The 24,368-nt window shown below is 51.2% G+C and overlaps 1 long non-coding RNA gene across 1 annotated transcript; it reads left to right on the forward strand.

Moving 5' to 3' along the window:
- The first annotated feature begins 2,013 nt into the window (after positions 1–2,013).
- On the forward strand, positions 2,014–19,117 carry LOC111774358 (uncharacterized). Its single transcript, XR_011423435.1, has 2 exons — positions 2,014–2,254; positions 15,228–19,117. It is a non-coding gene; the product is annotated as an uncharacterized lncRNA (long non-coding RNA).
- Positions 19,118–24,368: the final 5,251 nt, after the last annotated feature.

Consider the following 24,368-nt stretch of genomic DNA (forward strand, 5'->3'; position numbering starts at 1 on the left):
TTCACAGGACTCAACTGATTTACCTAAAAGAAAAGGCGGAACAGTGATTATCTTTCAGAAATGGGACTTAGGCATGACATTTAAAAAAATGCGTTTCGGTTTCTCATGTGTTCTATGAGCACATGCAGCTTTTCAATAGGGAAAAAGCCCACGTTCATTCCACAGCTGTTTGTTTGTTGCCAGACCTTTTGAGACCCTGTGGGTCTGGTGGTCTACCAGACAGGCCGGCCCTTAACTCCTGGAGGGTGATCCCGTCTCCCCATCAGTGGGCACTGCCGGGGTCTGGGTGCACTTCCTGCACAATCTCGTTAGTCTCGACGATGACTCTTGGAGCCAGGCATAACTGACACCAACTTATGGAGGAAGAACCAGAGGCTCAGAGCAGTTAGACCACTCAGCTCAGGTCACAGTTAAGGAAGCAGCTGTACCAGCATTCAGGCCAAATGTGTTTGGCTCCAAAGCTGGGCCCTCTGATCCTGAGTCTTTTGGTCTATTGGGCACCTCTGCAGGCTCAAGGTACTGGGCCTGCACCCTTCCTTCCTCCTTGGGTAACCCTGGGGAAGTCACACTGCTGGTCTGAGCCTCAGTATCCTCACCTATCAAATGGGGGTAATTATATGTCCCTTGCAGGCTGTAGAGAGAAGCGGAGAGGATGAACAAGAGTTACTCAGGACAATGCCTGACACTAGTGGATGCTTAGCCAGTAAAAGCTTCTAGTCATAGTAGGTGGTGGTGTGAGTTGGTGTTGGATTTCTGCTTCCTGCACCTACAGAGAATCTGTTTCTCTTACCTGCTTCCAGTTCTCAGCTTTAGAAGATACAGGGGTAGCCTGAGCCCCTCTACGCAGACAGGGGATGGAATCCATATGGAAAATGTAGGGCCAATCCTGTCCTCATTCCCTGCCCCTGTCCCCCAGCTCCCCGTGGCTGTTCCCCCTCAAGCCCAGGCTGCACCCAGTCCCGAGCCAGTCCAGACATGGGCTGTCAGCACAGCAGCAGCCTCTACCCCGTTCACGGTGGTTTTAGGATTAGTTACAAAGACCAAGGCCGGGAGAGCCATGGCAGCCAGGCCTTTATGTACTTCTTCTGCTGTTAATAATTATTGTTGTTTTGGACTCCCATTTTGTGCCAGGTACTTTGCACAGGTAATTTGGACTCTCTGCTTGTGGATACGAGAGCATATTCTCGATTGCTTGTCGGCACATGAGATTGCCCTGCTGGCTCCTTTCAGAGATGACAACTGCAAGCTCTCTGCAGTCTGGAGGAGAGGAAACGCTGTTCCTGGAGGATTGCTTGAAGGCTGTGCTGTCCGCTTGTGCCGCAGGAGTGCCTGTGCTCTGCCCTGATTTCCAGTCAGGCTATCCCTTCCCTTGCTGCCTGCTCCATTCCGGGCAGAATTGCCTCATTGAGCTCCACTTTGGCGTTATGCATTGGCTTGTGCTGAAGGCAGAACCAGCCCTAATAAGCTGGTTACTGTGCCTCTTGTAGGAGAGGTGCTGCCATGGGGATTGTGGAGGGGCATTTCTCTCCCTCCTAGAACCGGGAAAAGGAGGGTTGATCATGGGAAGTTTCTTTTTATCTGGTGGAAGTGAGTCTGTATGCAAGTGTTTCTTCCTCCTTGCTTTGTCTGCAGGGAAGCACATAGCCAAGTGTATGACCCTCTCTAGGAGGTGCCCAGGACTGCAGTGTCAACACCTCTATGTGCTGACCTCACCCTTGTCAGGGATTGACCAGAGCATGCTGGTCCCTTCAGGCCACTCTTTGGGCTGTCCTTTGGGGGTCCACTTCTGCATCTGACTTAGTCCTCCCATCCCCATCAAGCAACCTTGGGAGCAGGTCTTCCTTTCCTCCCTGCAGACCTGTGCCTTCCTGGCATCCCAACAGATGTGGCTGACATTTCAGGTTTCCATGGGAACAGAGTCCGACTGTAGCCAGACAACTCACTAGAGAGGCTGGGGAGGAGTGAGCGTGTGAGTGAGTGTGTGTATGTGCGCACGTGATGCTCTAGGAGCCCAGGGTTCTGCGCAGCTTCTCCGTCTTGCACTGGCAGTGGCAGCCTCCTCTTGGTGGTAATTGGGCCTGTCTGTAGCCCCTACATCTCCATCCTTGACATAATATTGCACCAGGGTCCATCCATCTGCATAATCTTCTTAACCTGCTCCCACAAGAGAGTTTAAAAGATCTGGACTGTTGGAAAATGACCATAAAGCCTGCAAGCAGATACCTTTAGCAGCAACGCCAACATCTATCACAAGGTAACTATGAGCAGGGAGCGAGGGCGCTGGCCCGGGTCCGGGGACTGTCTGGGGCTGGGCCTGCTCTGTCTTGAAAGCAAAGGGAAGGAAGGATATAGGAAGGGAGCCTCGTGGGGGAAGAGCAGCACCTGCAGCAACAAGAGGACTTTTTCTGTACCAGACAGAGTGCTCAGCTTCTCCAAGAGGAAGGGGCCTTGCCCAGGATTGTTTGGGGACTACTGGGTCCTCTGTCCACACATTTGATGGGCTATGGTTTTCTGATACTAGAAAAAGAATTCCCAGGACTCTCCCCTTCCTACTGTGTCCTAGGTCCTAAACTCTTATCCAGACTGGCTCTGTGGCCCTGATCAATCCCCTTTTCTCTGTGACTCCATTTTCCTATCTGTAAAATGAGGGGATTGGATAAGGCCATTGGTTTCCAAACTTTGTTCTGTGGAACCCCAGGGTTCCACAGCAGGGTTAGGGACAGGGGGTAGGCAGGAGTCAGACCCCTCTCCTCACTCCAACCATGGGAGCGTTGCTTTCATGGACTTTCCTGCGGAGTTCTAAGGAAGATGAGAGGTGAAGAGCAGTTCCCTGCTACTGGAAGGGCTGGGCTCCCACGGGCCTCCAAGGCTGTTTAAGCTCTGTGGGCTTGATGCGACAATGGCTCTAGATTCAGAAAATCATATTTGATCACCCCTTTTAAGGGGTGTTTTGTAACTCACTTTCTTTTGCTGATCTCCCTTCAGGAAAATAGTTGGGTCCGTGCAGATAGGGAGTGAGACTTGAGGGAGTGTGCTGATCCAAGGGTCAGACACAGATGGAGCAAGTATAGCCCTAAAAAGCAGTGATGGGGCTGGAGGCCAGCCGACTGAAGCCTGAGCCCCAGGCCCACAGGTGGCTGGGCTTCCTCAGGAAAGCTCCTGGCAGAGGGGCTGTGGCTCAGGGGGGCTTGCTCTCCTGGTCTTGCACCAGCAGGCTGAGTTCTTCCAGGCCCCCCACCTCAACTGTCAGTCCCGACGGGGTGTCCAGCTCCCTGCCTCTGACCTGTGTGAGCCTCAGTCACCTCCTCCAGTGTCCATCAACTGCCTCAGCCATCAGGGAGCCCAGCTGCAGCCTTCCTGCTGTTGACTTCTTGCTCTCAGCCACTTGAAGACTCCTGATGATTTGTCTCTGATCCTGCTGCTGTCTCTCCGTCTTCCCCTGGGGTGAGGGCCACATGCTCTCATGATGACAAGACTTATCATCTCTGCCACCTAATTTTCTGGGCATTTCAGGCTCCAGGGCTCCCTTTGTTCCAGCTTTGGGGTCTTTGAAACTTTTGCCTGTCTGACTCTCCATCTGTGTTTCAGGTCAGGCCTTGGGGAAGGCTGAGGAAAGGCCAGGTGAGTTTGCTAATCTGATCACCCAGGACCATGGGAATGCCCATTTCCCTCGTGGCACCTGCCTGGCCAGATTTCTCTCTCTGGTCTCTGCTGGACTCCACCTAGCCTCTTTTCCTTGGCAGCAGCTCCTGGCACAGCCTGATGCTGAGGCAGCTGTTTCTGACCAGGTCAAAGGCTCAGGATGTGGCCCTTAAGAAGGAATGATGGTACGTCTCTTCCCAGGCGGCACCACCACCTCTCATACAGGGCTCGGCAGCATCTGCAGAGCTCCTGTGTTGCCTGTGACAGGCACTGGCTGTCCAAGGCTCTTCTCAAAACTTTGCCTTGGGTTAGTCGATAGTTCAGAAGCTAGGAGTGTCCCTGGTGAAAGGCTATTGGGGGGTCCTTTGCCCATGTGAAGTTCCTCCCACAGAGCCACGGTATGACCTCTTAAGGAGTTTGCCTCATTGGGATGGGGGCGGGGGAGTGTCGCATGTTATCTAGTAGTGGGATAACTTTCTGGGTGACTCTAAGCAGAGGCCCCAGATGACAGACATTTGAAAGCAAGCTGCTTGGTGGGAGCAGGCATGTGGGAGTCCAAACTCTTTTCTTACAGTGCTCCCCACGCTGCCCTGATATTTACTTTGACCTAGTCCATGACCCTCCCTTCCTACTTGAGAAAACCAGCCTGCTGAGTCCTGGAGGCCCACAAAGGGGAAGTGCCAGAGGTGCTGGAACCCAAGTCTCTGACACCCTGTGCAGTTCTCATCATGCAGCTGAAGCCACGTGTCCCTTGGCGGTTATTTGATGAGCTAACTATTCGGCTGTGGAAGTCTGACAGTTCCATGGAGGCCCAAACACACTCCTGTGAGATGTTGGGGTGCTAGAAGGAATAACTTCTTGGGAGGCAAGACCCTTGGCCTGCATCTCAGGTCTGCTAAGCCACCGTGTGATGCTGAGTGAGCAGCTTGCCCTCTCTGGGCCGTAGCACCAGAGTTGTACTGTGAGTTGTCTGACTCTGGGATCTCTCAAGGCCTCTTCAGGGACTCCTGCTCTGGGCAATGTCAAGATCTTCCCCAAGGCTCAAAGGAGAAGCTTTAGGTGGCAGACGTGAGTATGCTGAGTAGGACTGGGGCCCACGGCCCTGCGGAGGATGGTCCGCAGCAGCCCCTTCTCCTCCCTGCCGCCCTGGTGTTGGAGGCCCTGGAGCGAGCATGGCGACATCGGGCTGCCTGCTGCCCCCTGGCTGGCACAGTGGCCCACCTCTTTCCTTCTTCATCCCTCTGTTCTTCCTGGGGATCCCCTGGTGACGAATGCTCGCTGTCTCTTCTGGATGGGAAGTGGGCATGAAACATCTCCCACGGTTCATGGGCGCTGGCCCTCGGACGTGGCAGAGTCCCACCCGTTCTTGGGCCCAACCTGGGCAGGTACGCAGTGGCAGAGAGGAAGGAGTGACGGCCTGCTCTCAGGAGCACTAGTCTGGCGGGGGAGGCAGCAGTACCATTACCATGGTTGTGAATCCTCGTCCACTCACTTAACTGGCTTAGGCATGTCACCTGTCCCTCTTTCCTAGCGCTCACGGCCGCCTCTACAGCCCATCCTGGGGGGCGGGAAGGAGCCCCTCACCTCAGTTCTCCCAGGTTGTCCTTCTCCCTTCCAGATGTGGGCACAGTCCAGCGTGCCCAGACATCAGAGGGAGGACCCTCTGCTCATCACCCCCGGTCCTCAGGACCTGCCACTTGCCCTGCCTGCGTGGCCCCATCCACAGAAGGGTGCAGCCACCTTCCAGCACCATCTAGGGCACGGGCTCCTTTCTGGGGCTGCCCATGGTCCATGACCCCCATGAGGCCTGGTGGAGCCCTTGCTCTGGGCTCTTACTTGTTCCCTGGGGGCAGCACCAGGAAGCCGTGGGCAGGGCCCCTCTCCTTGAGGAACAGCTCTCATTGCTTTCCTCCCTCCAGCTTGGGGAAATCTCTTTTTGGTTTGGGGAGAAATCCTTCCCCATTCACGATTCTTCCGAGATCCCTTCCTTCCTGCTGAGAACTTGGTTCTCCCTCTTTCTTTCTCTGCAAATCCTCCATATTCTTCTAACAGATTTATACTTTGTGGAAGCAAAAGCCAGGGTGTCCTTCAGGCAACTTCTGCTTTCTGCTGTGCAGCAATCCACTTGTGAAGCAAGGATACACAGAGACCAGGGACAGGAAAAGGAAAGCAGAAAATTCAGAAAGGAGAAGGCTCCATGAGTGCGTATTTTAAAATAGTGCTCAGGTACACCATTTGGTGGAAACATACATGAACATGAGTGCCTGCGACAGGCTCACGACTAAGGTCCCCATGAAACAAATGGGCTCAGACAAGGGCTAGATTCTGCTGCGCTGGCTCAGGCCCTGGGGTGAGGACAGGGCAGGACAGGTCCTTGGCTGCATAACTGGGAGCCATCCATGATGGCAAAACAGCATTAAACCACACTTGGACCAAGAGGGATGTCTATCAGAAACATCAGTCGTGAGGTGCTATGCAGAGGGAGGGCAGCCAGGTCCTCGGCTGCAAGCAGGAAGTGGAAACCTAGCCTGAGATTCAGAAGAGGCAAAGATCTTGGGCTTGGGGAGTGGCCCTAAGTGGGGCATGGTTTTGTGGTTCAAGCTGAGGAGTTCAAACCTGGTCCTTAAGCCATAGGGAGCCATGGAAGGTTTTTGAGCAGAGGAGTGGGAGATGAGAGAACTGGAAAGGTCCTGAGTCAGTTTGAAGAGACGAGAGGAATAGATAATCACTGAGCTGGAGGGTATTTGGAAGACTTCTGGAAGGACTCATTCATTCATTCACTCAACGAATACTTATCTTGCACCTTTCACGTGCCAGGCATTGTTCCAAGGTGATGAACAAAATGAACCAAGTGTCTGTCTTTACTGTGTGTTTGAGAGAGACAGATGAAAATTAACCAGCATATCAACGTATCTACGAGGTGGTGGAACAGGCTCAGAAGAACAATACAGCAGGGCAGGGAGCCTGGGGGGGTGTTCTCTCAGCTGGGGTGTCCAGTGTTACAGAAAGTGCCCTCATGCTGCTTGTGAAAGGGGGCAAGGCAGACTTCTTTCGGGGCGGTGGTGGGGGTGGCTCCTACAATGATATTTTGTAGTAGGGGAGAGAGAGCGAGATCAACGATGAGTACAAGAAGGAGAAGTGGGACTGCAAGCCAAGGAGTAGGGTAGGGGTCAGTGGATGGAAAATTACTAAGAGGAAACCTCAGGGGTGAGGTGGGTTCAGCTAAACTGACCTAACAGGATTCTTGCTGAAGGCAGGTCAGGTGATCAGATCTCACCTGGGAGACAGTGGAGGATGGGGAAACTGATCAGATCCCAAGGGTGGGGGGTTCCCATTAAACTGACCCAGCAGGATTCCTGCTAAAATTGGACAATGCAGACATGAACGCAGAAGCCCAAAAGTCGAGGTCTAGTCGGGAAGTGAATTCAGAAGAGGCTGACTGGACTCTAGTCAAGGAGAGAATCTTGATGAGTCTCTGCTCTTGCTCATATCTCAGTGGCCCTGGAGTAGAGAATGAAGAAATCGCGGGGGTCCAGTTATCGTGAAGAGGGCATCTGCTTCATACAGCTAAAATGGATAGGGGTGCATTCCAGCCGAGAGAAACGGTGTGAGCCAAGCCTCTGAGGGGCAGTCACAGAGCTGCAACCCACCAGGCTTCCCAGCACAGAGGTTCCAGGGGCGAGCCTTGAGTGATGAGGCTGGGAGGGCGGTGGTGACATTTGGGCCAAGAGCACTAAGGCCAGGCTGAGTTCTCCCTTCTTGCTTTCTGAGCCACGGCAGGAGGGGAGTGATGAAATGAGAGACCCTCAAGTCCCTGCAGAATGCTACCTTCCAAAACACGGAGAGGGTGGTCCGGGCAGGAGCCCGCGCACTGAACACCTCGGAGAGGATGGTCCGGGCAGGAGCCCACGCACTGAACACCTCAGAGAGGGCCTCCTTTGCGATTACAAGCCGAGTCTCAGGGCAGGGTCAGATCCGACAGGATCTTCTCCGTGTCAAAGGGGAGATTAGCTCTGAGCCCTAACAATGTTAGATGTGCTGCCCTCACTCAGTGGCGATGCCTCTGAGACTGTCAGCTTTATATCTGCTTCTTTTTATCAATATGGGCAAATAATTCTCTAGACATTTATCATTTTAAACTGTCACAGTCCAGTGCCTTTCCTGAGGACCAAAATCAATACTGATCTTGGTTTGAATACTTTTCTGACAAGGTTCCTATTTGTAGATTCACGAGTAGAACTAATGTGTGGTAAAGCCGTTCAGTTGGCATTTTGCAGCTCCACTGACACATTAAATATAGGCGTTCACCACGACGATTAACCTTACAACTATTAAGTAATAAAAATCCTGCATACATATTTATTAGCTGAACATCCTACTCCGGCATGATACCTTCTCCAATGAGAGGGAATCAGAGAAGGTAGAGACAGCTGCCGGAGAGACGAGCTCACTCTCTGCAGAGGCCGTCAGGAGGGCCTCAGGAGCTCCAGGCCCCGGCGGCAGGAGGAGAGCTGCTTTAGGGATGAAGGCCCAGATGGATCTGGAGCCAACAAGGGGTTGAGGTTAGTAGGAGCAGAGCTGAGGTGTTCAGAGATGGTGGACCCACCAGTGGCCCTGGGACAAGGACCCAGAGCTTCTCATTCCAGAAAGTGTCCTTTCTCTTCTTGGGCCTTAGTTTCCTCATCTGTATAATGGGGTTGAACTAGAACTGGTACCTCCTGACCTTTTTGTAATGTCATGGCACATAGAGAAGAATAAACTTTTTACAGTATACCAGGGTCAGCAGGCAAGGCTGCTTATAGGCAGGAGAGACCAGCCTGGGGGCTCCAGATGCCCCTGGGCCTGCTCTGGCCATTTAGAAGATAAGGGGATAGACATCTCAGCCAGCTGTTAACTCACTCACCCTTGGCACAGCAGCAAGGACTGTCAAGGAGATGAGCCAGATATCCCTTTAGGGTGATGCTTGGTGACTCTAAGTGCCTCCCAGCTCATTGATGGGGACACCTATCTTTTCTGAGCCAGCATCAGGAAGGGTCCTGAGTACCTGTCTCCTTTCTGGTGCACGAGCGCATGGAGCCCAGCGCTCTGGATTTGGGCTCAGGCAGAGGCAGGGCAACTATCTACCCATGTCTACAGTCATTCTGAGTGGTTGGTGCCTGTGCCCTTCCTGTTATTAGCAATCTGCATATCCCCCCTTTGTGAGGGGGCTTCACAGTGGGACAAGTGAGGGGTTCTAGAATCAGCACTCCCAAATTCAAATATTCTTGCCAGACCCTGGGTCATTTATTTGTCCTCACCATTCAGCAATATTCATGAGCTCTGGCACAGTGGCCAGCCCCAGGAGGACAGGAGTTGTGGCACAACCACGAGCAGGACTCAGCATACCTGGAAGACAAGGATTCCTCATGCCATTGCAGCACAAGGCAGGGATGCCAGGATAGGCAAGGGGGCAGAGATCAGAGAAGGCTAACTGGAGGAAGGGACGTCTGCTGCGAAACTCACCGGACAAGCTGGGATTAGTCAAGCCAAGAGGGGAGGAGAGTGTTGCAGGAAAAGGGGCACGTGTGGGAGGGGTGCTGTAAGGGTGGTGAAGAGGGGCTCCCACTCCTCCCTCCCGGGAAGAACCCACCCTGGCACCCCGGGCCCCAGCCGCTTTGCTCTGACCTCCATAGCTGTGTCTGTGACCAAGTGTGGCAGGGATGTCCCAGGAGACAAGGGACGTGTTCTGACCACAGGCTTCGGTTTTGCCAAATCTTCCTTAGCCTGCGTGGTGCCGCCTTGTCTCCTTTCCTCATGGTCCGACCAGCACTGGGGTCTGATGGCTCGCCCAGCCTTGCCTAACTCCCTCCCCACAGTCTCTCACAAGGGGGTTTCCCTGATAAATCCCCGGCCAGCTGAATCCTGTCTCTGAGTCTGATTTCCGGAAGGCTGGTCTAACGCCAGCAGGAAGAGCTTCAGGACCTGAGGGAGTTCATTCTGGCTTCAGGGGAAAGCCTGAGGGTGGAACTGTCTGTGGTTTCCATTTTACAGAAGAGGGGACAAATGGCCAGCAAAGTTCTAGATGTAAAATGCTTGTCAACACTGCGTGGTGTGCAGAGCTGGGGGCTGGCCCAGCTGGTTGCTGAAGGGGTTAGGCATGGAGCGAGCACTTGCTGGGAACCTGAGCGTACATCTGCCATCTCATAAAACCCTCCTGGCAGATCCGAAAGGGAAGTGCTCTCATCTCCATGAACATTCGAGGAGATTGGGGCTCAGAGATGTCAAATGCTTTGGCCAGGACACACGGACTCCGGGTCTGAGATTTGAACCCAGGTCTGTCTGACCACAAAGTGTGTCTCTGCATTTCCCAGTCCTGTGAGGTGTTTCTACACTGTCAACCAAAATCTCTCACCTTCTCTGGGCTGTAACTGCCAGGAGAACGCTTCCACTCAGACTCTGGTTACAACCCCAGGAAACATTGCATAGCTTGCTGGCTTGGGATGCAAAGCTCCTTAGAGAAAAGAGGACTCCAGAGCCCCCACGCACAGCAGCTGGAGGCCAAGGGACCTGCGGGTAACCTTTATACCACTGTGGCTTCCCTCCCCCTGCCCCACCCTCCTCCCACACTCCCCAGGGGCCCACACTGGCTTTCTCATGACCTCACAAGGGAAAAGTAAGGAGGCCTGGGTTGTGGCTGACTCTTCCACTGCTGGGCAGCCAGGCCAACATGTGACCTGGTCACTGTCTGGGATTCTCTGAAGCATGAAAGGCCTGTCCTGGGAGGACAGCCACTGGGTGGAGGTGGGGGCAAGGGGAGGAGCTGACGTGGCGTGAAAGGAATGCAGTTCTACCTTCTCAGACAGAGGGTACTAAAGGCCCCCGGATGCTTTTCCTGGGGGTAGGGGAGCCCAGATCACTTGTTCCTGCTCCTGGGGGCCTCTCCCCATGACAGTGGGTCAGACTTGCCACTGTTAGCTGGTATATGCTAAAGTGCTCCTGGCTTTTCTCTGTTTCTATTTTCTATCTTGACAGAAAAATTGTGATTTTCACACTGTCATGAAACCAATAGGTCCCTGACATATGTTTTTGTAATCTGTGTAGCTGATTTCCTGTACTTCTGACAGTTCTATTACATCTCTGACAGTTTCATAAAATTTTTCCTCTGGGAAGTTGAAAAGGGGCACGTGCCTCTCCCCCACCGTAACTCCCCAGTCCCCCATGCTAACTCGTGTTTGGAGATGAAGGAACAGGGTGGGCGCTTTTCTTGTTCCTGCCCCTACGCTAGCTGCCAGCCACCTCCTGGGAGGGAGGCGGGTGACGTACACAACCAACAGATATGTGAGGGAGCCCTGAATGCCAAGGACACTGAAATTTGGAGAGTGGAGAGGACCCCGGGGCCAACCTGTGTTGACTCAGGAATCCACAGGGGTAAGGGTTCTTCTGTGGGCTCCAAGTCCCAGTTGAGCTGATTCCCTCTGAGCATCCTGCCCCCACCCCCGCGCACTGCACAGCACCATGCGTAGCAGGGAGAGGGGCTACCCTGCCTCACGCGCTGATGCCTGGTGAAGTACGGGCATAATGCTGGTGAGCGGGGCCAGAGCCTTGGTGGCAGCATGTGGGGGGGGTGTGTGTGTGTGTGTGTGTGTGTGCTGAGTTCAAGGTGTCACATCCATGCACATTCACTCCTTGCAAGACAGTGTGCCAGGCTGTGGGTTGACAGAGTTATGGCCCCTGAGCTTAAGGGATCCCCGGGGTAGGTTTGGGTGTGTAGAATGTTACTGCACCCATGGATGGAGCACCTACGTTGTGTGGCCTGCTATCAGAGAGCTCACACTGTGAACACGTGTATCCACGTGGGAATAGATGCTGGGGACACGTTTTCATCTAACTCAGCTGGTGCTAAGGGGCAATGTCTGTCTTCGGGACAACAGGGGAATGACGCAGAATCAACGGTAGAAAAGGACGCTGGTGGGCAGGAGGATGGAGGCCAATGTCACCTGAGCTGTGGGTATTGCCTGGTCACCCTGGCCCTGTCACTGCCTTGCCTGGTGGCCTTGGGCAGATTCTATTCTGTAATCTCCAAGCCTCTGACAAAAGAGGAGGAGGTACTCCATGTTCTCCTGGAGATTGGCCATGAAGCATATATAAGGTGGCCCCAAGACCTCCAAAGAGCACCCCAGGCACCGTGAAGCCTGTGCCACATCTCAGCCTGCTCTTGAGACGTTGTTTGGGGCCTCTCAATCGACTTAGCCACTCTGATTTTCCTGTCTATGGAAAATGAGGCGTTGCCATGGCAACTGCCACATTACATGGTTCTGTACTGGCGATGCCTCTGAGATACAGAGCAGCTTCTCAAAGAGATACACTTTTCAACATGTCATGTAGAATTCTGTCCTTGTTAGGGAAAATCGCATTTCCAGCAAAATGACATGCTTCTCCCGGGCTTGCAGACCCGCGCCTCACGCCTTTCTTAAACAAAGAATTTCGTTCACTGCCTCTCTGGCCTGTGACTGGCTGCCCACCCCTCCTAAGTCCCAATCTCCTTTACATAAAATGTGACGCTGGAGAAGAGGGACTGGGTGGAGGGCTGGGCTCACCTAGCCAGGGTGGAAGTGCCCAGGGCTGGCTCTCCCCTACAGCAGAGGGACCGAGAGACCAGGTTGGGGGTGGGTGCCTTGGCCTCTGACTGAGGGATCAGCCAGCTGGGAGGGTGGCTGGCCTTGCCCTCTGATGTCCCTTGGCTTGCTTCCTAGACACTGACCTGATTTCTCAGGGTGGTATTTGGAAGAATCACGGACACCCCAGCCTTACTCCTTGGTCAGTACCACCAAAGGGCCCCAGCGAGGGGCTGAGTCCAGCGTGTAGGCCTTGTATTCAGCAGAACTGTGCCAGCTCCTTCCTTGTGTAGCGCTGTTCTAGGCACTGTGGAGAAGCCATGCATGAAGATGGGCAGTGTGCTGGGGACAATACTTGGCCTCAGCCCTACCATCCTCGGTGTCATCTTGGGTCTTATTTGTCACCTTGGGTTACTTGTCCCCTCTTGGCTTCAGATTTGCCATCTGTCCAATGAGCAGCTCAAGGTTGCATGCTCTTGGAAGAGCCTGCTCTGAGAGTCTGTCCCCTATGCTCCAGTGGGATCTCCAGGCCCCACCTCTCCTTGGAGTCCTGCCTAAAGGGTCTGGAGCCCCTCACCCAGATACCTTGACAGTTAAATTGGCCACCGGGATGTTCCAGTGCAGCCTGTGCTGACACGGGGATGAACCTCTGCTTGAGGACCTGGTTGCCTCTATTTCTGAGCTCACATCAGGGACTTCCTCTCCTTGAAGCTCTCTCTCGTACACTGGCCCTCCCTGGAAGGGTGTGTGGACCAAGCTGTTGAGTCCTCGAAGGCAAAACCTTTAATCACTGATGCTTTGAGGTGAATCAACAAATTGGCTCAGCAAGTACTTCTTGGGGACCAGTATTAAGTGAGTTAATACGTGCAAAGTTGCTTGAAGAGTGCATGGCACGTGAGAGCGATACTTCTGGCCACACTCTGGGCCAGGTGGGTGAAGGGTGTTGGGGAAGCTGAGATGATGGGCACAGACACTATCCTCAAAGACCTCTCAGTGGGGAGGGGGCATTGGTATGCACAGTCTCAGTCCAGGTGGGAAGTGTGGTGTTCAAAGTGGCCTGGTCCTGGGCTGGGGGAGCCCCTCAGGCTGAGGGCAGCTCTTGCTTGCTGGCTGACTTCCTAGGACACTTTCATTATTTCCTGTTAGAATGGCCTAAGAACTGAGATGCTCTGCAGGAGTTAATCCCACAGCTCACATTGGCCTCTATCCAGGAAGTGAACTTGGGGAAGTTTTCTCCCTCTGCCTTCCCCAAGGCAGTCACATTGTTCCTGGAAAGAGGTTGGCGGGAGAGGCTTTGTAAGTCCCCGGGACTCCACGTGGGTGGTGGGGGACCCCAGGCCAGCCTCCTTTCACAGGCTGGTCACCTAGGGGCTTGTCACTCCTGGACAGGCTAGTCAGCAGCTGTCTTTCTGCCAAGGGCCACAGGTAACCTCTGGAGTGGTGTGTTGGGTTGGCACCAGACATTGGAGCAATTAAGAAATTGCAAGGTTTGCATCAGACACAGAGAAATCAGCCTTTTCCCCAGTCCAAGAGGGAAGCCTTATATTAGGAATTCAGGGTCCTCTTGCCTTGAAACCAGTGATGTTCAAAGTGTGGTCCACAGAGTGCTGGTCTGCAAACTGTTAATGGTCCACAAAGAAGGAAGGAGCTCGCATTAGTGTATAAAGCAAATACAACACTAAGCACAGGTTTAATGCAGCTGATCATCTCTCTCTCTATAAGATTCTGTGGTAGGACTTTCTCAATGAAGGAAGCAGTGCCTGGTTTTAGATTCTGGTGCAAGCTTGGAATCTCACTACAGACAAACCCTCTGAGTCTCTCCTTGACACCATCCATTGTGAGACAGGACCTGCCACTGTGTCGCTTCAAGCCAATATCACCTGTTTCTTGGCCTCCAGGAGCCTCTCACTGGGTCTCCCTCCATTCAGGTTTACCTTCCTGCAGTCTAATGCATCCTCCACCCTGGGAAAACAGAATGAGTTTCCCCAGTGCAACCCTGGTCATGCCACTTCCTGCTGAACACTTTCCCATGGGTCTCTATTGCTTATAGAATAGAGCCCAAGTTCCACCACGTGGTAAAAGGGGCCTGCACCCTCCAGCTCCTGTTGCCTCTCCTGCCTCCCTCTTACCAACTGTACTTTTGTCATCTGGCCACAGAATTTCTTTCAGTTCTCCAAACATACCAAGTTTTCTCTCACTTCTATGCCTTTGCCCAAGCTGTTGCTTCTGTCTGGAATGCGGTTCTCCTGTCCTTTGGCCTGGCTCACTGTGAAGTCCTCTTCCTTCTTCATCAGGGAAGTCATCCGTGAGCCTTTCCTCATCCAAGCGTCAGCAGACCACCTGGGTTTATTAGGTTGGCCTCGGCTGTACGGCAGCGGCTGCTTACTGCTCCCAGACATCCTTCCTTTCTTTCTGATCAATGGGATCTCTCCATTTGGCTAAGCTCATGGCTACGCAGAATAAATATCATTCCCAATGTCTCTTGCAGCCAGATCTAGCCATGTCACTAAATTCTAGTCAATGAGACATAAACAGAAGAGCTTCTGGGAAGCGTTTTTTAAAGGATGAGTGCATTCTTCTTCTACCTCTCCTCTTCCTTCATGACGGCTGGAATGTAAACATGATGCCTGGAGCTTGGGCAGCCATCTTTGATCCATGTGAGTGGAAGTCACATGCTAAGAATAGCAGGCAGCAAGAGAAAAGATGCTTGGCTCTCTGATGACTTTAAAGCTTCGCTATCATTCTGGACTGTTTATCTTCAGATTTCTTTCACATGAAAGAGAAATAAGCTTCTATCTTGCATAAACCACTGTGTTTGGGGGCTGTCCATTAATCACAGTCGAGTCTCATTCTAATTGATGCAGGTGCAAGTAACTGAATACCTGAAAGCAAGGAAGACTTTTTAGTTATCTCCTTAATGAGAAATCTAGAGGGGGGGCTGTTTAATGGTTGCTTCTACAGCCTTAATCACTGTCTTTGTTATTTTCTCAGCTGTTTCCTGATGGTCACAAGATGGCTTCAGTGGCTCCAGATGACACATCCTCCCACAGCAACATCCCAGGTAGATGGATGAGGCTGGCTTGGAAAGGTGAAAGAAGCACTCCTCACCCACCTGTCTTGTTCCCTTCCCAGCAGTGTCCAGGCCACCTTCCTATGGCATCTCCTTGGCCAGAACCCTAGCTGCAAGGGAGGCTGGGACAGGGAGTCTGGCTTTTCAGCCTATGTGAGTGGGAGGCAGGTAAAGATGAGTTGGGAATGGCTGGTGTCTGGATAACCCATGGTGCCTTCCACGTTGCTCCACTATGTGCTTCTGCTTTGGACCCTGCATTCAATTCTCCACCAGCTTCTCTCCAGAGCACTCTTGGTGAGGACAGCAACTGGTACCAGGGGATACTACAGTAGAGCTGTTGGGAGTGCAGTGGCTGGAGCCTGACACCTGAGTTCAGATCCTGGCTCCACTCCTCTGCTCTGGCTGAATTAACATCTCTGTACTTCGTTATTAAAAAGGGGATAATAGTTCTTACCTGCCTCAGAAGGTTGTTTGAGAATTCAATGAGTTCATATATGTGGAGCACTTAGAACACTGGTTGTCAAACTTGGCTGTGCCCTGGAATCACAAGAGTAGTTTTAAAAATTAATGGTGCCGGCCCCACCTGCAAAGAATCAGATCTAACTAGTCAGAGGAGTGGCTTGGGCTTTGGAATTTTTAAAGGCTCCCTAGTCAATTCTAATATGCAGCTAAGAACACTCCTGGCACAGAGTAAGATTCTAGTAACCTTAGCTCTGATTGGTTTGTTCATCATTGTGAGGCCCAGCATATAGTAGGCCCTCAGGAGTTGTTTGTTGAATGAATGAATGAAAGTTTTGAAGCAAGACGAGGTAGTTGACGTCTTTTGGTCCAGCCCTCTGGCCTTGGGATTGCTGCTCTGCCCCTTCAGTCTGGCTTCCTTTGTAACCTCTCTGGAGGGCTCCAGGGCTGCCTGTTCCATCTTTCTCCAGGACAGACCCCCAAGGTTCTGTGATGACCAGCATCTCCTCCCTCATCCAGAGTCCACAATGAGGATGAAAAAAACCCCACGAGAGGAAGACTCGCAGAACCCACACAGAAGCTTTGTGCCTGGGCTGCCTGGTGCTTGCATCTCTCATCTGGCCAGCAGCTTTGGTCCCAGCTGCGGCGCTCCTGGGGATGCGTCATAGGCCTTAAAGGGGTCGCTGCCTGTTTTTGGGGTGCCATCCTGGCTGGGTGGTATGGATTTCCGCTGTAAACTCAGTCCATCTGGGAGAAGCCCAGGTGCCATGTTTTGAACAGCTCTGAAACTTAAAGCTCAGAAGGCTTTGAAATGCAAATATTTTGAAGGAAACATAAGGTAAACAGGAGTGCTTATTTCCCCCTGATGAAAACAATATGCTGTTTGCTCTGAAATGTAAATAGGACCTAGATCGCTCTTAAAGAAAGCCATGTCTCATATTTTTAGGTCCAGGATAATAGTATTTCTAAAAATACGTGTATCCCACAGCCTTCCTACCCGCCTGAATCCACACTCTCTTTTTGTCCCGGATGCCCCTCATTCCAGGCATTGCTATCTGCTCCTGTAACTGTTCTAAACCACCTCCCCTCCTCCCAATCTGCAGCGCCACACTTCTCCTCCTCCACCCTCATCTAATTTTTCCAATACTCTCTGAGAGCTTGGGAGTTCCTTTTGGATAGAATTGAGGGGAAAAAAATTGTAGCCAAAGGCATTTCACTGACTTGAAAGAGATTTTATGGTGCATTGAGTTCTAATCAACTTTAATAAGTATTTAATGCAGGAAGAAGACTTTGCCCCCAGCCCCGAGGCCGGCCATGCGTGCTCGCAGCCCCCTGTTGGCCATGGGAGAAAGGACTGCTGTGGGGCCCCATGGTTTGGATGGGCATGGCGAGTGACAGCTGCAGAGAAACGAATAATTAGCTATTTCAACCCCTGATAATGAGTAGCTGTATGATCCTTCTTGGAACCATTAGGAGCATCTATCTTATTGATGATCCCACCAGACAGCCGTGGGCCCTGGTGCCCAGCTCCTCTCTGATGGGTTCACACATCTCATCTGTGCACTGAAGGGCAGAGATGGGAGGTAGTCATTTCTCATCCCTCTTAGTAGTGGGGCTGGGCTTTCTGGGCTGGCAGCACCCCTGTGGCTGACCTGGAAAGCCCCGCCCCCCCCCCCCCCCATGCCTCTGTACCATTCATATTGAGCAGTCTTTCTCTGCCCAGCAAAGGAGAAGACTAAACACACCCTTTGTGTGTGCCCATCCTGGGCCACATGTGCCAGGAGGTGCTGTCACCTGCAGTGTCCTTTGTTCTTCCCTCCTGATACTCACCTGGAAAGTGCTATTGTCTTCGCAATTGTATAGAAACTCGCTAAGATGGTTCAGAGCCTTATCCGAGTTCACACAGCTAGTAATGGCCAGCTCAAGGACTGGAATGCCTGTCTTTTTGGTGGGTCTTCCTGCTGCCCCATATTGTCCTATGAATGAATTCAAGGAAATAGCATCCCTTCATGGCTGAGTTTTCTCAAAGTCAATGCCCAAGCCCGGAATTGCAGACTGACTCCATTGGCCACATCTCATTCACAGATATGAATCTGTTTGACTTGCACATCTTAATAATTGGGAAATGTCGCATACAATTCCAGATTTACTGAAAAATGGGAAGAATTGGGCATACTTGAAATTTGTTGTCCCACATGGCTAGATCTCAGGGCACCTGCTCTTTTTAGGCAATTTGCCACAGGCCTCACTACTCCCTTTTGTCCATATCTGGCATGATTTGTTCATTTCTATTACCTGTCTGTCCCCATAAGTGTTTGAGTTTGAGTGAGTCATTTACACCTATGATTTTCAAACCTTATTTTACCAGCACATCCCTTTTCTCAAACTATAAAGCACATGATAGGGAATATCATGGTTAAGGTTTGCTGGACTTGGGATCCCACTCACGTGGACCCCACCTTCTACCCCAGTAGTCTTTTAAAGTTTGTGGAAACCCTAGGTCCCACAGGACACAGTTTGAAAATGATTTTCATGAGAACACATAAGTGGCAACATCTCAAAGATCCACGGAACTCAACAGAAGATGCCCTATCTGGACCCAACACCTTGGATGTCAAGAACAGCAGCGTCTGAGAAGCCCTTAGAGACCATCAGAGAAGCCTCGAGAGGACAACTGACTTGCTCATGCTCACATAGAAAATGAATGTCTGAGTCAGGGCTTAAACTTGCAGTTTGGATCTGCTTGTCCTTCCTAATTTTTTTTCTAGAAGAACCTTAAGTGGGAAGCTACTGATGTGTGCCTAAACTTCTAACACCCTCAGCCTCAGCCTCGTGCCAGCACTCTATCTTCCATCCTGGACTCACAAACTTATTGGAAAATGAAGAATAACTCCCACTCATCAAGCAAATAGAATTTGTTGTTGTGGGTGGTAGCTCCTAAACTGTGGTTTGACCCAAATTTGGAGCATCTTTAAAATGCGGAGCATCTTCTTGGTATATTTACTTGACTGGTGGTAATTTAAAAATTACTTTTATGTGAAACGTGTCTACATAGACATATAAAACAGAAGAGAATGAAACATTCACCTGAGTCTTTAAAATAAAACATGAAGACTTGAAAGGGATTTAGGGGTTATAAAGTTGGCTTAGATAACATCTCCTCCTGCTCTGGGTCAGGGGTCGCAAACTTTTCCTGTAAAGGGTGAAATAGTAAATATTTTAGGCTTAGCAGGCTATACAGTCTCTGTTGCAACTACTCAGCTCTGCTATAGTAACTTGAAAGCAGCCATAGACAACATGTAAAGTAGTGGGCATTGCTGGCTGTGTTCCAATAAAACTTTATTTACAAAAACAGGTGGTGGGCTGGATTTGGCCTGGGTCAAAGATGCTGATCCTTGCTCTCAGTCTCTGTGGGCCACTCTATTGTGTCTTTAGAGGTTCCTTACTAGACAAATCTGAGAGCACTGTATGGGGTGGAGTTGGAATTTTCCAACACCAACTTGCTGACACCAACTGAGTGTCCTATAATTCAACTCAATTCTGAGACTAACTACCTGGAGCTAGCACAGGCCCCATAAGTTAAACATTTGGTCTCACAAGGCTGCCCCCAACTTCAGACACCACAAATCTCAGGTATCCCCAAGCTACCTGCCTCTGCTCAGCCAACTACAAATTCGGGATCCCATGACCTCCTCGCTCTCAATAATTTGTTAGAACGACTCCCAGAACTCAGGAGAGTGCTATACTTACAATTATCATTTTATTACAAGGATACAAGTGAACAGCCAGATGAAGAGATATATAGGGTGAGTCTCTGGTGGGGGTTGCAGGCTTCCAAGCTCTTTCCTCAAGGAATCCTGTACGCCACCCTCCCTGCACATTAGTATGTTCACCAACCTGGAGGCTGTCTGAGCTGTGTTTTCTAGTTTTTGTTTGGGGTTGCATTCAGTAGGCACAATTGATTAAATCATTGGCTAGGTGATTGAACTCAATGTCCAGCTCCCCTTCTTCTCCCTGGAAGTTGAGATGAGGCTGAAAGTTCCAGCCTTCTAATCACATGCTTTCTGGTGTGGACAGCATCTCTCTTGAAACTATCTAAGAGCCCACTATGGGTTATCTCATTAGCATAAACTCAGGTATGAACGAAAGGTGTTTGTTATGAATAACAAAAGACGCTCCTATGATTTAGGAAATCTAAGAGTTTTTGAAGCTCTGTGCCAGGAATGCAGACAAAGACCAAATATGTTTTTTTACTATACCACGGTTGACAAATGAGTTTCACTTCATTTGTCAGCTCCAGTTGACTGGTCATGCCTATAGATCCTGAGGCTGGGTCCAAGCTCATTGGAGAAAACATCCATTGGTGATGTCTGCCACAGGTGATATAGGGGACGTCAGTGGCATGTGTGCTGTGTATTAGCCATTTCTAGAGAAGGGAAATCTCTTTATCTGCATCTGTTTTTCAAATAGCGTCTTCTTATCTTCTTGAATTTTGCCCTCTAACCTGTGATCGAGCTACATAACTGCTCAAAGGGTCTATGCTGAACTCATGCTAATTGTTGGAGGCAAAGGTGGGAGAAAAGGACCCAGTAAAGAGAATCTTATTTTCCCAACTCAATTTTAAGTTTCAGGAAAGTGGTATTCCCATCACCATGTGTGAGAACTTCAAGGTGAGGATCATGAGGCGGCCTTGCCCAGTCTAGCCTTTAATTAGGTGAAGAGTTCGGGAGGCTAGAGGTGGGGGATCACAAGGCGGTGAGAACATATAGAGATCAACTTCCTGAGGAGGGGGCGGCCATCAGGTGCCCGAGTGACAGGCGGGATGGGGCAGGTGGAGGACAGAGGAGAGGACATGTCAGGAAGCAGGGTGTCAAGTGGGGCATGAGTGAGTGATGGAGGAGCTGTGGGGACGTAGGGCTGAGGGGCCTGGTCTGGTGCTTGACTCTGGAGGGCCTGGGGATCCAGACAGAGTGGGCAGCAGTGGGAGCCATTGTTGTCCCTGAGCAGGAGAGTGACATGGGAAATCTGTATTTTAAGCAGCCAAGCTGAGCAGGACAAAGAAGGAGGTAGAGTTCCTGTTGATAAATAAATGACAAGCAATAGGATATATTGGAGTATATGAGGAAGCCATTTGGTGTAAAACTAATTCGGCCTGAATTTATGTTTTTCCAAAAGGGCCTGACATGGCCGTTGAGCATGCATTGTATATTTGCTTTAAGCATTTACTATGTCCGAAAGACAAGAACAATGCCTTAAAGATAAGGATGTAGCTTCCCCTACATGGGCATTTCCTTAAGGATAAGCATCTCTCCCTAATCTAAGGGTTGATTGCTGACGTGCTGCACTCACCTTGTGACCACCCACCTTGAGACCTCTGACCTGCTGTGTTCACCAAATTACTGTGCCAGGAAAGCAATCTCGTGACTGTTGTAAAAGGGACCTTCCTGTCATATGTGATACATGCTCTTTGATGGTATATAACCCTCTGTCAATGTCCGCCTCTTTGGTGCCCTTCTTTCCTTAGAGAAGGAGGGCCCCGAGCTAGTCATCAGATCTGGCTCATAATAAATTCACCCCGATTTTGATTTATAGATTGATCATGGGTCATTTGCATCGACATTTTTTGGGCAGCCTGGGCACTGCAGGAACAGGTGCACACGCTGGCCCAATGTGTAGGGAAGCTGATCAGGTGCCTTCCCACTCCCACTCTCCAAGCAGGCAACCAAGGCAAGAGAAATGGAGTCTTCTAAAAACGTGGCAGCATCTGCAGGAGTCTAGTGGTGTGAGCAAGTAGAACAGAAACTTCTAGAGGATGGAGGATGCTTAGAAGAAGGGAGATGTCCCACATGCAGTGAGCAGAGGTTTTCCAGATTTCCTTGTTGGGGCTGATACATGTGGCTGCGTGGATGAACGGTGCACCAGAACCCACTGCTGCCCCCTCTACCTGGATCCCCAGGCCCTCCAGAGTCAAGTCAAGAGAGATGGGGGAAGAAGGTTCTGGTCCATTTCTGGTTCCTGTTGTTCTGAGACCCTGCTGCATCCTGTCTTTCCTCAGTTTGGTCATCCAGTCTTCTTTTGGATTCTGTGAGTGAGTCAATCCCCTTTTGGCTTCAGTGAGTTCAAATTGGGTTTCTGTCATTGGCAACACGAGTCCTGACTGACATGCGGCTCATGAAGGGCCTTTCACGCAGGCATGGCGTATTCTCAGGGCTCATCCTGTGTGTGGGGCATACCTCATAGCTATAAGGGCATGGGTCCAGGGGCAGGGAGCACTCTGTCGGAGATTTGGGGTGCAGACAGGACCTATCTGGGTAGAATAGTTTTGTTTGAGCTTATCATGGACTCCCAGACATGTGAAGGACCCCCTGAAGTCACCTAGCTCTGTGTCTGGGCTTGGACTCATGACACCGAAAGCCAATTCTGATTCTAAGATCTCTGCCTTTACCTTGGAGGGTGAACACGAATATCTCCAGATCTCAGGGAAAGGACTTCCCGATACCTTGAGCCAGAGCAATGTCAATTGACTCTTTGTTCATGGATTAATCCCAAGTGCCAAGTACAGTGCCTGGTGCACAGGAGGCACTTCGTAAATGCCAACTGAATGAATGAATGAGTGAGTGTGCCACTCCTCTGAGCTCACACTTGTTTCAAAGCTGTGGGGAAGGAGGCAGCCTCGCAGAAGTGTCCTGACGAGTCTAGCTTCAGCACTCTGCTCCCTTCCCAAAGCTTTCTCAGTCCCCTCCATCCAGTCACCTGCACACACACCCAGGAGGAGACATACAGGAGGAGGTCAAGGCCCCATGTCCCAAGGGCAACTCCTTCCTGCCACCCAGTAAAGTCCTGCCTATCATTCAAGTCAAGCCTCTGATGACGTCCCACTCCTGCCTTCCAGTCTCTCGCTTTCTCTCTCCATCCATGAATCCGCTCCATCCACCCCGCCTCCTGTAAATGTGTATATGCAAAACTGATACTCTCTTGGCGCTCACCGTCTTAGAGGCGCTCAGCAAATGTTTGCTGAACGGATGTGGAATGAATGAGATTAAACTGATACACTTATCTTGTTCTAGGCTCAGTGAGATGATTCGCTTTTAAAGAGCTCAGTAACTCATGGGGGAGCTGACACCTCAGGGACTGGAATGAAGAATGTAGCAAAGTGCTGGAATAGATGGAGGTTCAGGGCACTGTGGGCACACAAGGGAGGGACTCCACTCAGAGGCTGGAACAGACTGCCCAAAAGGAGTGATATTTGTATGGGGGCATGAATTTGGAGGGGGTGAGTAAGAATAAGGACAAGTGGGAGAGGGAGAAATCACTCCTTCAAGTATGGATTATAATTGGATTGGGGCAACTTTAGAGAAGAACTTGCCCTGGACCAATAAGTCACCATGTCAATCCCCTGTGGTGATTGGCTTAGACTAATAGGACCCACCTATGGGGAGGATGAAATAGCCTCCCTTGAGCCACTGGGCTTTGTGGGAAGGAGAGGATACCAGGACAAGATGGAGGCTAGGAGGAATGGAGAGGGGTAAGCAATGTGGAGGGCCCACACGGGGCGAGAGGAAGATGTCCAGGAGGGCATTTCCGGCTGAAGGAACAGTCTTTGCCAAGTTGTGATGATGAAGGGGCATTGTGTGTTTGGGGGATGGCAGGAGCCTGGTGGGTGGAGGCAGCTGGAGAAGGGACTGTGAGCCAGCTGCCTGGTGGCAGAGCCTTGAATGCCATGTTGAGGAATGGGCTTTTCCCAGAAGTGTGGGTTTCTGTTAACAGGAGAAGGGGAATGGGAAGCGTGCATGGCAGGCCCATACCATCCCCCCTCGATTCACTCCATGATGCTATTCCTGGAATCACCATCTGTGCTGGATTGGGTTTTGTCGGCTTGGCCAAGGAAGGGACCTGCATTTCCCAGAATCCTCTTCTTTGCAGTATTCTGAGTTAGGGTCAGCCAAAAGTAGAATTGTATGAGATTTGGAAGGGGCGAAGAAGAATTCATCATTCCCAGAAGGTTGTGGTGATCAGGCATGATGACAGACAGACCCAGAGGTGACCAGTAGGCTCCAGTTTCCAGTTCATTTGTCTGACTCCTGGCCTTGCCAACTGGACCAGTGGTGGCCACAAGCCATCCACAAAGTGCTGGACAGCAGATGCCCCCAGAGGCGGCAGCCTCCACAGAACTCTCCCTGAGCTCCCCCTTCAGTGGCCAGAGGCACCAGGGTTTCCTGCAGGAGCCCAGCTGCCACCTGTGCCAGTGCCTCGGGCGTTTGGACTCTTCCTCCGGCTGTCTTCCAGACTTCCACCTGTCCAGTCCCCCCTAACTGGGGATGCTCCTCTGTGAAGTGGGGCTAAGAATAGGACTGTGCAGAATGTTGCAGGATCCTACGAGTTAGGACCTTGCCCAGCACATAGTAGGGGCCATGAAGTGTGAGCAGTTGTTGTGAGCACCCCCTTGTGCCCTTTTCTAGGCGCTGGCAGGGTGTCTGCACAGATGTTCATTCATCTCACTGCCTCCAATCCTGTGAGAATGGTACTGCAATTAACCCCGTTTACAGAGCCACAGAGAGGCTATTAGTTTGGAACATATGAAATTGCTGGTTTTGTAGGTAAAA

Source organism: Equus caballus, chromosome 1 (assembly GCF_041296265.1).
Source record: "Equus caballus isolate H_3958 breed thoroughbred chromosome 1, TB-T2T, whole genome shotgun sequence".
NCBI classification, from domain to species: domain Eukaryota; kingdom Metazoa; phylum Chordata; class Mammalia; order Perissodactyla; family Equidae; genus Equus; species Equus caballus.